The sequence below is a fragment of the Schistocerca americana genome, chromosome 11 (genome assembly GCF_021461395.2).
Source record: "Schistocerca americana isolate TAMUIC-IGC-003095 chromosome 11, iqSchAmer2.1, whole genome shotgun sequence".
Classification (NCBI taxonomy): domain Eukaryota; kingdom Metazoa; phylum Arthropoda; class Insecta; order Orthoptera; family Acrididae; genus Schistocerca; species Schistocerca americana.
Window position 1 is genome coordinate 24,722,689 of NC_060129.1, and position 10,889 is coordinate 24,733,577.

A 10,889-nucleotide genomic window follows, 5' to 3' on the forward strand; every position below is an offset into this window, starting at 1 on the left:
CCATTTGAGCCATTTTTTTGTTGGAATAACAAACATAATACGTTTAATTGTTTATCTGTTACTTCTCGAAGTAAATAAAATCTATTCTTCTTGTCCCAAACTTATGAAAGGCACTTTAGATTACTGTACGTGGCTTGTGAATAACACCAACTGTGGGTTGTGTGACCCTTTCTATTTAATCTTGAGTAATGAGCGCACAGGGCACCGGGCGACGGACAAGCCTACTGTCCATTGTATGTGAGCAGCCACTCCACGATGAAGAGCTCGCCGTTTGGTGCGTTGTTAACAGGAACGCGCATCACCGGACCGATATTTTTTGACAATACCCTCAAACACGTTTGCATACATGGAAAATTTTGATACATTTTGAGCTCGACTCACTGAATACGGGCGGCAATACTGCGTCTTCCAGCACGATGGGACAACGTGCCACCGTCTAAGGTACCCCTGCAACGAGTCAACGATGTCTTCACAGAGGAACGAACTGTTAGCAAACACGAATAATGGCCACCACGTTCGCCGGACCTAACAACGTATGATTTTTTCTGTGGGGCAATTGAAGAGTAAGGGTTATGAAACAAATCCACACACAATAAAGGAACTGAAAAACAACATCGGCTGTGAAGTTGCCGTCACCATACCCGGACTTTACGCCAAGTGTATCTGAATACGCTTAGACGTGTGCAGCTGTGTACCGATGTTGCAAGGAGTCACAGCACCTACTACAAACGAATTTTTTACTATATTTTTCATTGTAAATAAATGGTAAGCCAATTTCAGCTTTTCGTTTCTGTAATTTCACTGCCTTTCCTTTATACTTACACGACTACTTTTGTCTGCGCCGCCCTGTACAATTAACGGCTTAAGAAAGTAAGTGGAAAAAATACAGTATATGCCGTTCATCATAAGAATAAAGCTGATGTAAACATTAGCCACGTATTCTTCCGCGTTTGCTTGAATTTCACTGCATTTCGTTTCACGTGGAGCGGAAGCCAAGCTGTCACCAGTACAGTCAAGTTCGATTATGCAAAAAACTGGTGATTTCTCAAACTGGGGAACAATCGAGAATGGGGTGCCGCAAGGTTCGGTCTGGGGTCCTCTGCTGTTCTTAATATATATTAATGACTTGCCATTCTATATTCACGAAGATGCAAAGCTGGTACCTTTTGGCAATGATACACGTATAGCTATCACACCCAACAGACAAGAATTAACTGGTGAAATTGTAAACGATGTTTTTCAGAAAATCATTAAGTGGTTCTCTGCAAGTGGGCTCTCATTAAACTTTGACAAAACACAGTACATACAGTTCCACACAGGAAATGGAATGACACCATTAATAAATATAGACTTCGATCAGAAATCGGTAGCTACAGTAGAATATTCAAAATTTCTAGGTGTATGTGCTGATGTGCGGTTGAACTGGAAAAAACACTGAAGATCTGCTGAAACGTTTGAGTTCAGCTACTTATGCTATTAGGGTCATTGCAAATTTTGGCTTACCACGCCTATTTTCACTCTCTGCTTTCGTATGGCATCATATTCTCGGGTAATTCATCATTGAGTAAAAGAGTGTACATAGTACAAAAGTGTGTAATGAGAATAATTGCTGGAGATCATCCAAGATCATCCTGCACACACTTATTTAAAGAGCTACAGATCTTCACTATAGCCTCACAAAATATATATATATATATATATATATATATATATATATATATATATATATATATATATATCCACTTACGAAATTTGTTATTAACAATCCGAACGAATTCAAAAGTAATGGCAGTGTAAATGGCTGCAACACGAGGAGAATGGATGATCTTCACTACTCAAGGTTAAATCTAGCTTTGGCTCAGAGGGGGCTAAATCATGCTGCCACAAAAGTCTTTGGTCACTTACCTAATAGCATCAAAAGTCTGACAGATAGCCATATAGTAGTTAAAAGGAAATTAAAAGAATTTCTGAACGGCAACTCCTTCTAATCATTAGATGAATTTTTGGATATAGTAAGTGGATACTTTCCCAAGCCGCCACAAAAAAAAGAAAAAATTAAAAATAGTGTCATGTAATAGTTTGTATAATGTAATATCTTGTATAGACGCCTTTTATTAACCTGACACGTTCCACATCATTACGAAGTGTCGTTTTCATGATCTATGGAACAAGTACTAATCTAATCTAATTATAAGGACACGTTTTATGCTGTGTTACACGCATATAGAATGAGTGATAATGCGGGACAACAGCTATGCTGGCGCATTATACTTGGACACCACTGCCCAGCCAGCGGTCCAACTAACCTGCAATGCTGAGAGCAGTTGCAGTTCAGACGTAAAAAGAGACGAGCAAAGAAGCAATATAGCTTCGAACGTAATTTAATTTTTAATGAGGACGAAATAATATTCGGAGGAACTCCAGCACTACCGCGCGCTTCTTAGGTGACCAGACGGAAAGCATGAAATGCACTCGTTCGCACCTGACATAGTCTTCAAATTACAAACAAGTGATGAAAATATGAGGTAATTTTTCTGAGCGAACTGTGTGTAATGCAAAAGCATACTGCAAGGATTTCACCGTACTGTTGAATACTGAAGCCAATGAAGGTATTAATTAGTCGTCTGGTAATCTCTCAGCTCTTTCCACATCAGAAACCGAGAAATACATTTCAGTTGTGGAAGTGTCACCTGCTACGTTGACAACGACCCTATCAACACAATCCTCGAAGCCAACCAGGCGCCGCATTTTCTCTTCTTTCATGACGAGCCGTTCTATTTCCCGCCAGCGTTCGGCAGTGGCGTGTGAAAAAGCTGCGTGCGTTAGTTCTAGTACATCGTCTGGCAGAAAACAGTCATGTTACTTCTCGGGCCAAGTCTCTTAACTTGGCTCCAGATCAGTTCTGTTGGGTTCACATTGTAATGGTACAGCAGCAAATCAAAAAAATGCATTTGTATGATGTGCTCGATGCTGTGAAAATTATTGTTGTTTCATGTTTCTACAATACTTCTCTACCTCTGCGGCATAAAACGCAGATAGTCCAAGTAAAGAGGATTTGGTTTTTCAGTTTTGCCTTAAAAAATTAAAGCGGTATAAAACTATGCACATAGTCCAAGTAAAGAGGATTTGGTTTTTCAGTTTTGCCTTGAAAAAATAGTTATGTTTGCTTAATTTAAGCAACTTATGAAGTCTTTCATAAAACACCAATAATTAAGAATTTGTATTTCTATTTGAAACGAACACAGGAATTTCGCGTCCAATACGTTATTAGAAACAAGACGACGTGCATTATTCATAAGAAATTATGATGAGTTTTCTAATCAGCATGTGAATTCATTCCGTTACGCTACCGAGTGCGCTACACGTATGATATGGGTTTATAAATCAACTGTACTACACAAAGTCGCTGGGAAAACTTCAAGGCCGATCATCTCCGTAAATTTATGGAAAACATTGAGAACAGCCTATATCTCGGCACTTTATAACCGTATTGCTCACGCGTGTTTCACCACGGAACAGGAAGCAAACCTCAGCCATTTTCATACTGCGCATTATCAGCGCGACAATCAGAGCACAACAGTGTAGAGGCAGTGACTGTACACAGTTTTTGAAATAAAAACCACGTCGCTAAAGCGCGATTGAGAGAAACGTCTGTAGCTGTTAATACATTTGAATGTCTTAGTTTCACTTAACGCAACTTAGTAATAATACAGTTAATACGTAAGTGGGACCTACTTCCAAGAGCGTAACGAGACCAGTGTACGTGTGCTAACGGCTTCTGACTAATCATCGCGTTTGTTTTGTTTATTCTTACGATGTATTATAGTGGAAAGCAGAACATTTCTAGTGCAAACTCGCATGTGCAACAAACTAATAAAGCATTCAGTGCTCTACCCTACTAAACGGTGTAGGACTCATGGCAAACTAAAAGCTACTTACAGACTTGGGCCGAACAGTCGTATGACGTCCACTGAACCTAACGTCCTTCGAAAACAGGCGACAGTAACAGACGCCCTACAGTGTTTTGACAAAAACTTACTCTTGAAGACTTTTTATCCGTCGACGGCATACAGGGTGAGCAATGAAGCACATGTTTATGACTTACCAAGTACGTTTTTACCTCAACCAAGTGTCCATAAGCAGAGTTAAAAGCTACAAACGTAAATGCGTTACGCATTTTGACAGCCGGTTAAATCAGTCTAGGTAGTACATCGCTGCATAAACTTTGAAGAACAACACGTCATCTCACAGTAAAAAATAATAGTTAAAGAGCTTTCAAGAGTCCAAAATTTTTCCCAGTTTCTTATGACATGAAATTACTGTCAGTGTGGTTACGCTACCGTTTTAAAAATGTCAATGTATTTTCCAATGGCACACTGCAACATCAAGCACGTAGTTCCTCATAAACTTAACCGAGAATTAAAAGGAACAAATGCAAGTTTGACAATAATACTTCCAACAAAAGCACACAGTGAGTTTCGTTACAAAGAATCATCGAACTAAATATCAGGCTAGTAAGTAACTACGCTGTCGCAGAAAGTTATCTGTATCAAAGCATTTGTTGTCTAGTCCGTTAATTCGCAAATTACTGAACTGAGCGAGACACAAACGCGTGAGAAAAATGACACACATACGGAGCTAACTTACCGCTGTATGTCCTCAGAAGTACTTCCCCGATTCACCACGCAACTTTAATATGCTCCAAGTAGACACGCCTGCAACGAACTGCGACGTAGAACAGACAGCGCTGCAGTGCTGCCGCCGCGCGGCCGAACCGGGACTCGCAGACAACTGCGAAACGTCTGTGCGCTCAGCACTGCGAACGCATTCAACAATAAAATACACTGAGGTGACAAAAGACACGGAACAGCAGTATACACAAATACAGATGGCGGTAGTATCGCGTACACGATGTATAAAAGTGAAGTGCATCGGCGGAGCTCTCGTGTGTAGTCAGGTGACTTATGCGGGAATATTTCCGACGTCATTGTTGCCGCAGAACGGGAATTAACTGGCGTTGAACGTGGAATGTCAGACGCATGCGACATTCCGCATCGGACATCATTAGGGAAATCAATATTCCGCGATCCATAGAGTCAAGAGTGTGCTGTGAAGACATGATTTCAGGCATTCCCTTTGAACGCGGACAACGAAGTAGCCGATGGCCTTCACGTAAGGAAGGAGAGCAGCTGCGCTTGCGTGGGGTTGTCATTGATGACAGACAAGCAACCACGGTGGGGGTGGTAGGCCATAACACTCCTTTATTGGCTCGATTATGGGTGCGACAGAAATTAAGTCGTTGGCTTCTTAAAGATACGAGCGTGGATAATTTTTCAGCGATTAAATGGCATATAGTGGGACTGTATTGTGTATTCGGTGACGTGTTAGTGGTCTTGATGCTATTCACATACTGTTGAGCAAATCTTTGATAAGTGCAAAGCACGGACGAGTGTCTTCAGTTTTAGAAACGTTCAGTCATAAATAAAGTAACTGTACAAAAGCAATGTCGTGATAGCAGACTTTCTTTTATAGAAAGTTTTGAAAAAGCATTCTTTATACCAATTACTTCATATTCTATTAATTAATTAAACTAAACAAGCAATAAGCCTCCTAATTCAGGCGATAGCAAGGAAAGGTTCTTCTGTCATTCTCACGAACCGCTTTTTCGCAATAAAGAACAGCGGTAATTGTTTATTTCCTATCGTTCTTCGACGAAACTTGAATAATTCATAGTCAATTCAATATGGCGTATAATCAGCGGTGGTTTGGCGTTATGATTTAGCAGCGCACGTCATTACTCAGCTATTCAGAATAAGGTGCCTGGCAGAGGGTTCAATGAACCACCTTCAAGCCGTCTCTCTAGCATTTCACTCTCGAACGGTGCGCGGGAGAAAACGAGCACTTAAATTTTTCCGTGCGAGCCCTGATTTCTCTTAGTTTATCGTGATGATCATTTCTCCCTATGTCGGCGGGTGCCAACAGAATGTTTTCGCAATGGGAGGAGAAAACTGGTGATTGAAATTTCATGAGAAGATCCCGTCGCAACGTTATAATGATTGCCACTCCAATTCACGTGTCATGTCTGTGGCACTATCTCCCCTATTTCGCGATAATACAAAACGAGCTGCCCTTCTTTGAACTATTTCGATGTCATCCGTCAGTCCCACCTGATGCGGATCCCACACCGCACAGCAATACTCCAGAACAGGGCGGACTAGCGTGGTATAAGCAGTCTCTTTGGTAGTCCTGTTGCAGCTTTAATTGTTCAGCCAATGAATCGCAGTCTTTGGTTTGCTCTATCCACAACATTATCTATGTGATCGTTCCAATTCAGGTTATTTGTAATTGTAATCTCTAAGTATTTAGCTGAACTGACAGCCTTCAGGTTTGTGCGACTTACCGCGTAATCGAAATTTAGCGGGTTTCTCTTAGTACTCATGTGAATAACTTCACACTTTTCTTTATTCAGGGTCAATTGCCACTTTTCATACCATACAGATATCTTATCTAAATCGTTTTGGTCATTTGATGACTTTACAACACGGTGAATGACAGGGTCATCTGCAAACAGTCTAGGACGGCTACTGCCGGCCTAAGTGGCCGAGCGGTTCTAGGCGCTAGTAGATCAGTTTTGCTATTTGGGGGGCAAAATAACTGAGGTCGAAGCAGAGAGGATATGAAATGTAGACTGGCAATGGCAAGGAAAGCGTTTCAGAAGAAGAGAAATTTGTTAACGTCGAGTATAGGTTGAAGTGTCAGGAAGTTCTTCCTGATTTTATTTCTATGCAGCGTAGCCATGTATGGAAGTGACACATGGACGATGAACAGTTTAGACAAGAAGAGAATAGAATATTAATGAGGGAATTGACACCGTGAATCCTGCAGGGCTGTTCATAAATCTGAAAGAGTACGAGGGGGTGGGGATCTCTTCTGAACAGCGCTTTGCAAGGCATCACATTTATGCTCAATAATGTTTATGTCTGGAGAGTTTGGTGTGCAGCGGATGTGTTTAAAGTCAGAACAGTGTACCCGCAGCCACTCTGTAGTAACCCTGGACGTGTGCGGTGTCGCATTGTCCTCCTGGAATTGCCCAAATCCATCGGAATGCACAATGGACTTGAATGGATGCGGGTGATCAGACAGGACGCTTACGTACGTCTTACCTGTCAGAATTGTATGTGGACGTATCAGAGTTCCCGTATCATTCCAACTGCACACGCCCCATATCATTGCACAGTCTCCACCAGCTTCAAAGGTCCGTGGATTCATGAGGTTGTCTCCACACCCGTACACGTCCATCTGCTCGATACAATTTGAAACGAGACTCGTCCAACCAGGCAACATGTTTCCAGTCACCAACTGTGCAACGCCGTTGTCGGCAGGCCCAGGCGAGGCGTAAAGCTTTGTGTCGTGCAGTCATCAAGGCTACACGAGTCTTGGGCTTCGAAAGCGCACATCGATGATGTTTCATTGAACGGTTCGCACGCTGACACATGTTGATGGCCCAGCACTGAGACCTGCAGCAATTTGCGGAACAGTTGCACTTCTGTCACGTTGAACGATTCTCTTCAGTCGTCGTTGGTCCCGTTCTTGCAGGATGTTTTTCCGGCCGCAGGGATGCTGGAGATTCGATGTTTTACCTGATTCATGATATTCACGGTGCACTCGTGAAATGGTTGTACGGGAAAGTTCCCCACATCATCGCTACTTCGAAGATGCTGTGTTCCATCGTTCGTGCGCCGAGTACAACACCACGTTCAAACTCAAATCTTGATAACCTACCATTGCAGTAACCGATCTGACAACTGCGCCAGACACTTGTTGGCTTATGTAGACGTTTCCGACCGCAGCGTCATATTCGCCTGTTCACGTAACTCTGTATTTGAACATGCATGACTATACGAGTTTCTTTGGCGCTTCAGTGTATTTGCTCCAAGCTGCAATTGCAATACTTACCTTACTGTGTTAAACCCTTTAACATAAGATTATACAGTAATTATTAATGAGTAGATGTTGACAACACCTTAAATTTTTCAGTTTGATGAGTAATTATTAGAAACACAGAAAATCACACAACTGTAGCTCCCTACTTAGCAATCATATACAACCGCTCGCTCACCGATAGTTCTGTACCTACAGATTGGAAAATTGCGCAGGTCGCACCAGTGTTTAAGAATGGTAGTAGGAGTAATCCATCGAACTACAGACGTATATCATTGACGTCGGTTTGCAGTAGGTTTTTGTAGCATATACTGTATTCGAACATTATGAATCACCTCGAAGGGAACGATCTATTGATACGTAATCAGCATGGCTTCAGAAAACATCGTTCTTGTTCAACGCACGAAGTAATGGCCGCTATCGACAGGTGATCTCAAGTTGATTCCGTATTTCTAGATTCCCGGAAAGCTTTTGACACCGTTCCTCACAAGCGACTTCTAATCAAGCTGCGGACCTATGGGGTATCGTCTCAGTTGTGCGACTGGATTCGTGACGTCCTGTCAGGAAGGTCGCAGTTCGTAGTAATAGACGGCAAATCATCGAGTAAAACTGAAGTGATATCAGGTGTTCCCCAGGGAAGTGTCCTGGGACCTCTGCTGTTCCTGATCTATATAAATGACCTGGGTGACAATCTGAGCAGTTCTCTTAGGTTGTTCGCAGATGATGCTGTAATTTACCGTCTAGTAAGGTCATCCGAAGACCAGTATCAGTTGCAAAGCGATTCAGAAAAGATTGCTGTATGGTGTGGCAGGTGGCAGTTGACGCTAGATAACGAAAAGTGTGAGGTGATCCACTCGAGTTCCAAAAGAAATCCGTCGGAATTTGATTACTCGATAAATAGTACAATTCTCATGGCTGTCAATTCAACTAAGTACCTGGGTGTTAAAATTACGGACAACTTGAGTTGGGAAGACCACATACATAATATTGCGGGGAAGGCGAGCCAAAGGTTGCGTTTCATCGGCAGGACACTTGGAAGATGCAACAAGTCCACTACAGAGACAGCTTACACTACACTCGTTCGTCCTCTGTTAGAATATTACTGCGCGGTGTGGGATCCTTACCAGATGGGATTGACTGAGGACATCGAAAGGGTGCAAAAAAGGGCAGCTCGTTTTGTATTATCACGTAATAGGGGAGAGAGTGTGGCAGATATGATACGCGAGTTGGGATGGAAGTCGTTAAAGCAAAGACGTTTTTCGTCGCGGCGAGATCTATTTACGAAATTTCAGTCACCAACTCTCTCTTCCGAACGCGAAAATATTTTGTTGAGCCCAACCTACATAGGTAGGAATGATCAAAATAAAATAAGAGAAATCAGAGCTCGAGCAGAAAGGTTTAGGTGTTCGTTTTTCCCGCGCGCTGTTCGGGAGTGGAATGGTAGAGAGATAGTGTGATTGTGGTTCGATGAACCCTCTGCCAAGCACTTAAATGTGAATTGCACAGTAGTTATGTGGATGTAGATGTAGACGTAGATGTAGATGTAGACGATGCCATTAGATACACGACGCGTGGCTGTCGCCGCATGCCGTGAAGCTGGTTGGCCGCTTAGTGACGTGTGTGGGTGGGAGCCTGCAGGGTCTGCTTCGTGCACCCTACACCGCACGACAATCCCGCAGGAGGCAGGGATGGGCAGGGAAGGCGCACGGCGTCTCGTCAACAATCCAAACACGGGCGCACCAAGCGACAACGTCGCGCCACGCCGTGCCGACACAGTCAGTGGCAGGACAAGTTCGGGAGTCCTCACTTTCGTTGTCCCACTACAGAAACCAGAATGCGACATCCCAAGAAATCGCTCTCTTGAGCATTTAATTTGCGCCCAGCTACATGACTGTCAAAGTAGACACAGCAAATAGCTGTTTACATAAAGTAATCTTTATCTACGACTGTGTTTCGGCTTAATCGCCATTTGAAGTACCTGCAATTACAATTTTGGTGAGATTTTTTTCACACGATATCTTGCGAACCATGGATCAAGATGTAGTGGTTAATAGAAAAGAAAAAGTGAAGAAAAGAAAAGAAAAGAAAAGAAAATGTGGGAAGAAATGGTGAATAAAAAGGGGGTTTTAAAATCGTAAATGACCGTGAAAAAGGGAAAGAATGAAATGCAAATCGGACTTCATATGACAGAAAAGCTATCCGTGATTCGGAAAAGCTATTGTTGGGGTGGTCCTTGTGGCGTTTTTGTGCAAAAGTTAAACCAATTTCCACTACAAAAATTATTGAAAAAGAACAGAGAATAACAAAATGTAACTGACAGGGGGAAATGGCGTAGATAAGAGTTCATTCTTTACTATGTTAACGTGTCTTCTTTCGTGCGTCTTCCAGCTCTTCAAAAATCTCCTACTTCATTTCTGCGTCAAAAGTCTGCTCCGAAATCTTGCAATCTCCAGGAATTTCTAATGTATACAAAACCGTCTTGATATTAAATGCAATTTATTTTACGTTGCTTTCCTCCTCCAAATGTCATAACAACTTCCACAATATGTCTACACATTAATAAGTTTTTTTCGTCTTCATCAGATCACGTCTGCATTAAGCTTCCGCTCTCGAGAGACAATAGACGGATAGAAACAAAAAAAGAGTTACAATTTTAGTATTTTCTCTGCCGTCGTGTACTCATTTCATCGTCGCAGCAGTATTGCTGCGACGGTATAATTTATGTCTGAGGGAACGAGTGTAGCGCGGCGAAATTCAAAGTCCCCCTACAAAGGCTATCAGACGGATGCCATATTCCTTGACTTCCGGAAAGCGTTTGACTCGGTGCCCCACTGCAGACTCCTAACTAAGGTAGGAGCATATGGGATTGGTTCCCAAGTATGTGAGTGGCTGGAAGACTTCTTAAGTAATAGAACCCAGTACGTTGTCCTCGATGGTGAGTGTTCATC

The 10,889-nt window shown here is 42.4% G+C and overlaps 1 protein-coding gene across 1 annotated transcript in view; it reads right to left on the minus strand.

The window, feature by feature from the left end:
• The window catches only part of LOC124553757 (speckle-type POZ protein-like), an 86,909-nt gene extending 82,161 nt beyond the window's left edge, over nucleotides 1–4,748 (minus strand). Inside the window, exon 1 of the mRNA XM_047127691.1 lies at nucleotides 4,648–4,748. The gene's annotated coding sequence lies outside the window, so the exon portion shown is untranslated. The remainder of the gene's footprint in view (nucleotides 1–4,647) is intronic.
• Nucleotides 4,749–10,889: the final 6,141 nt, after the last annotated feature.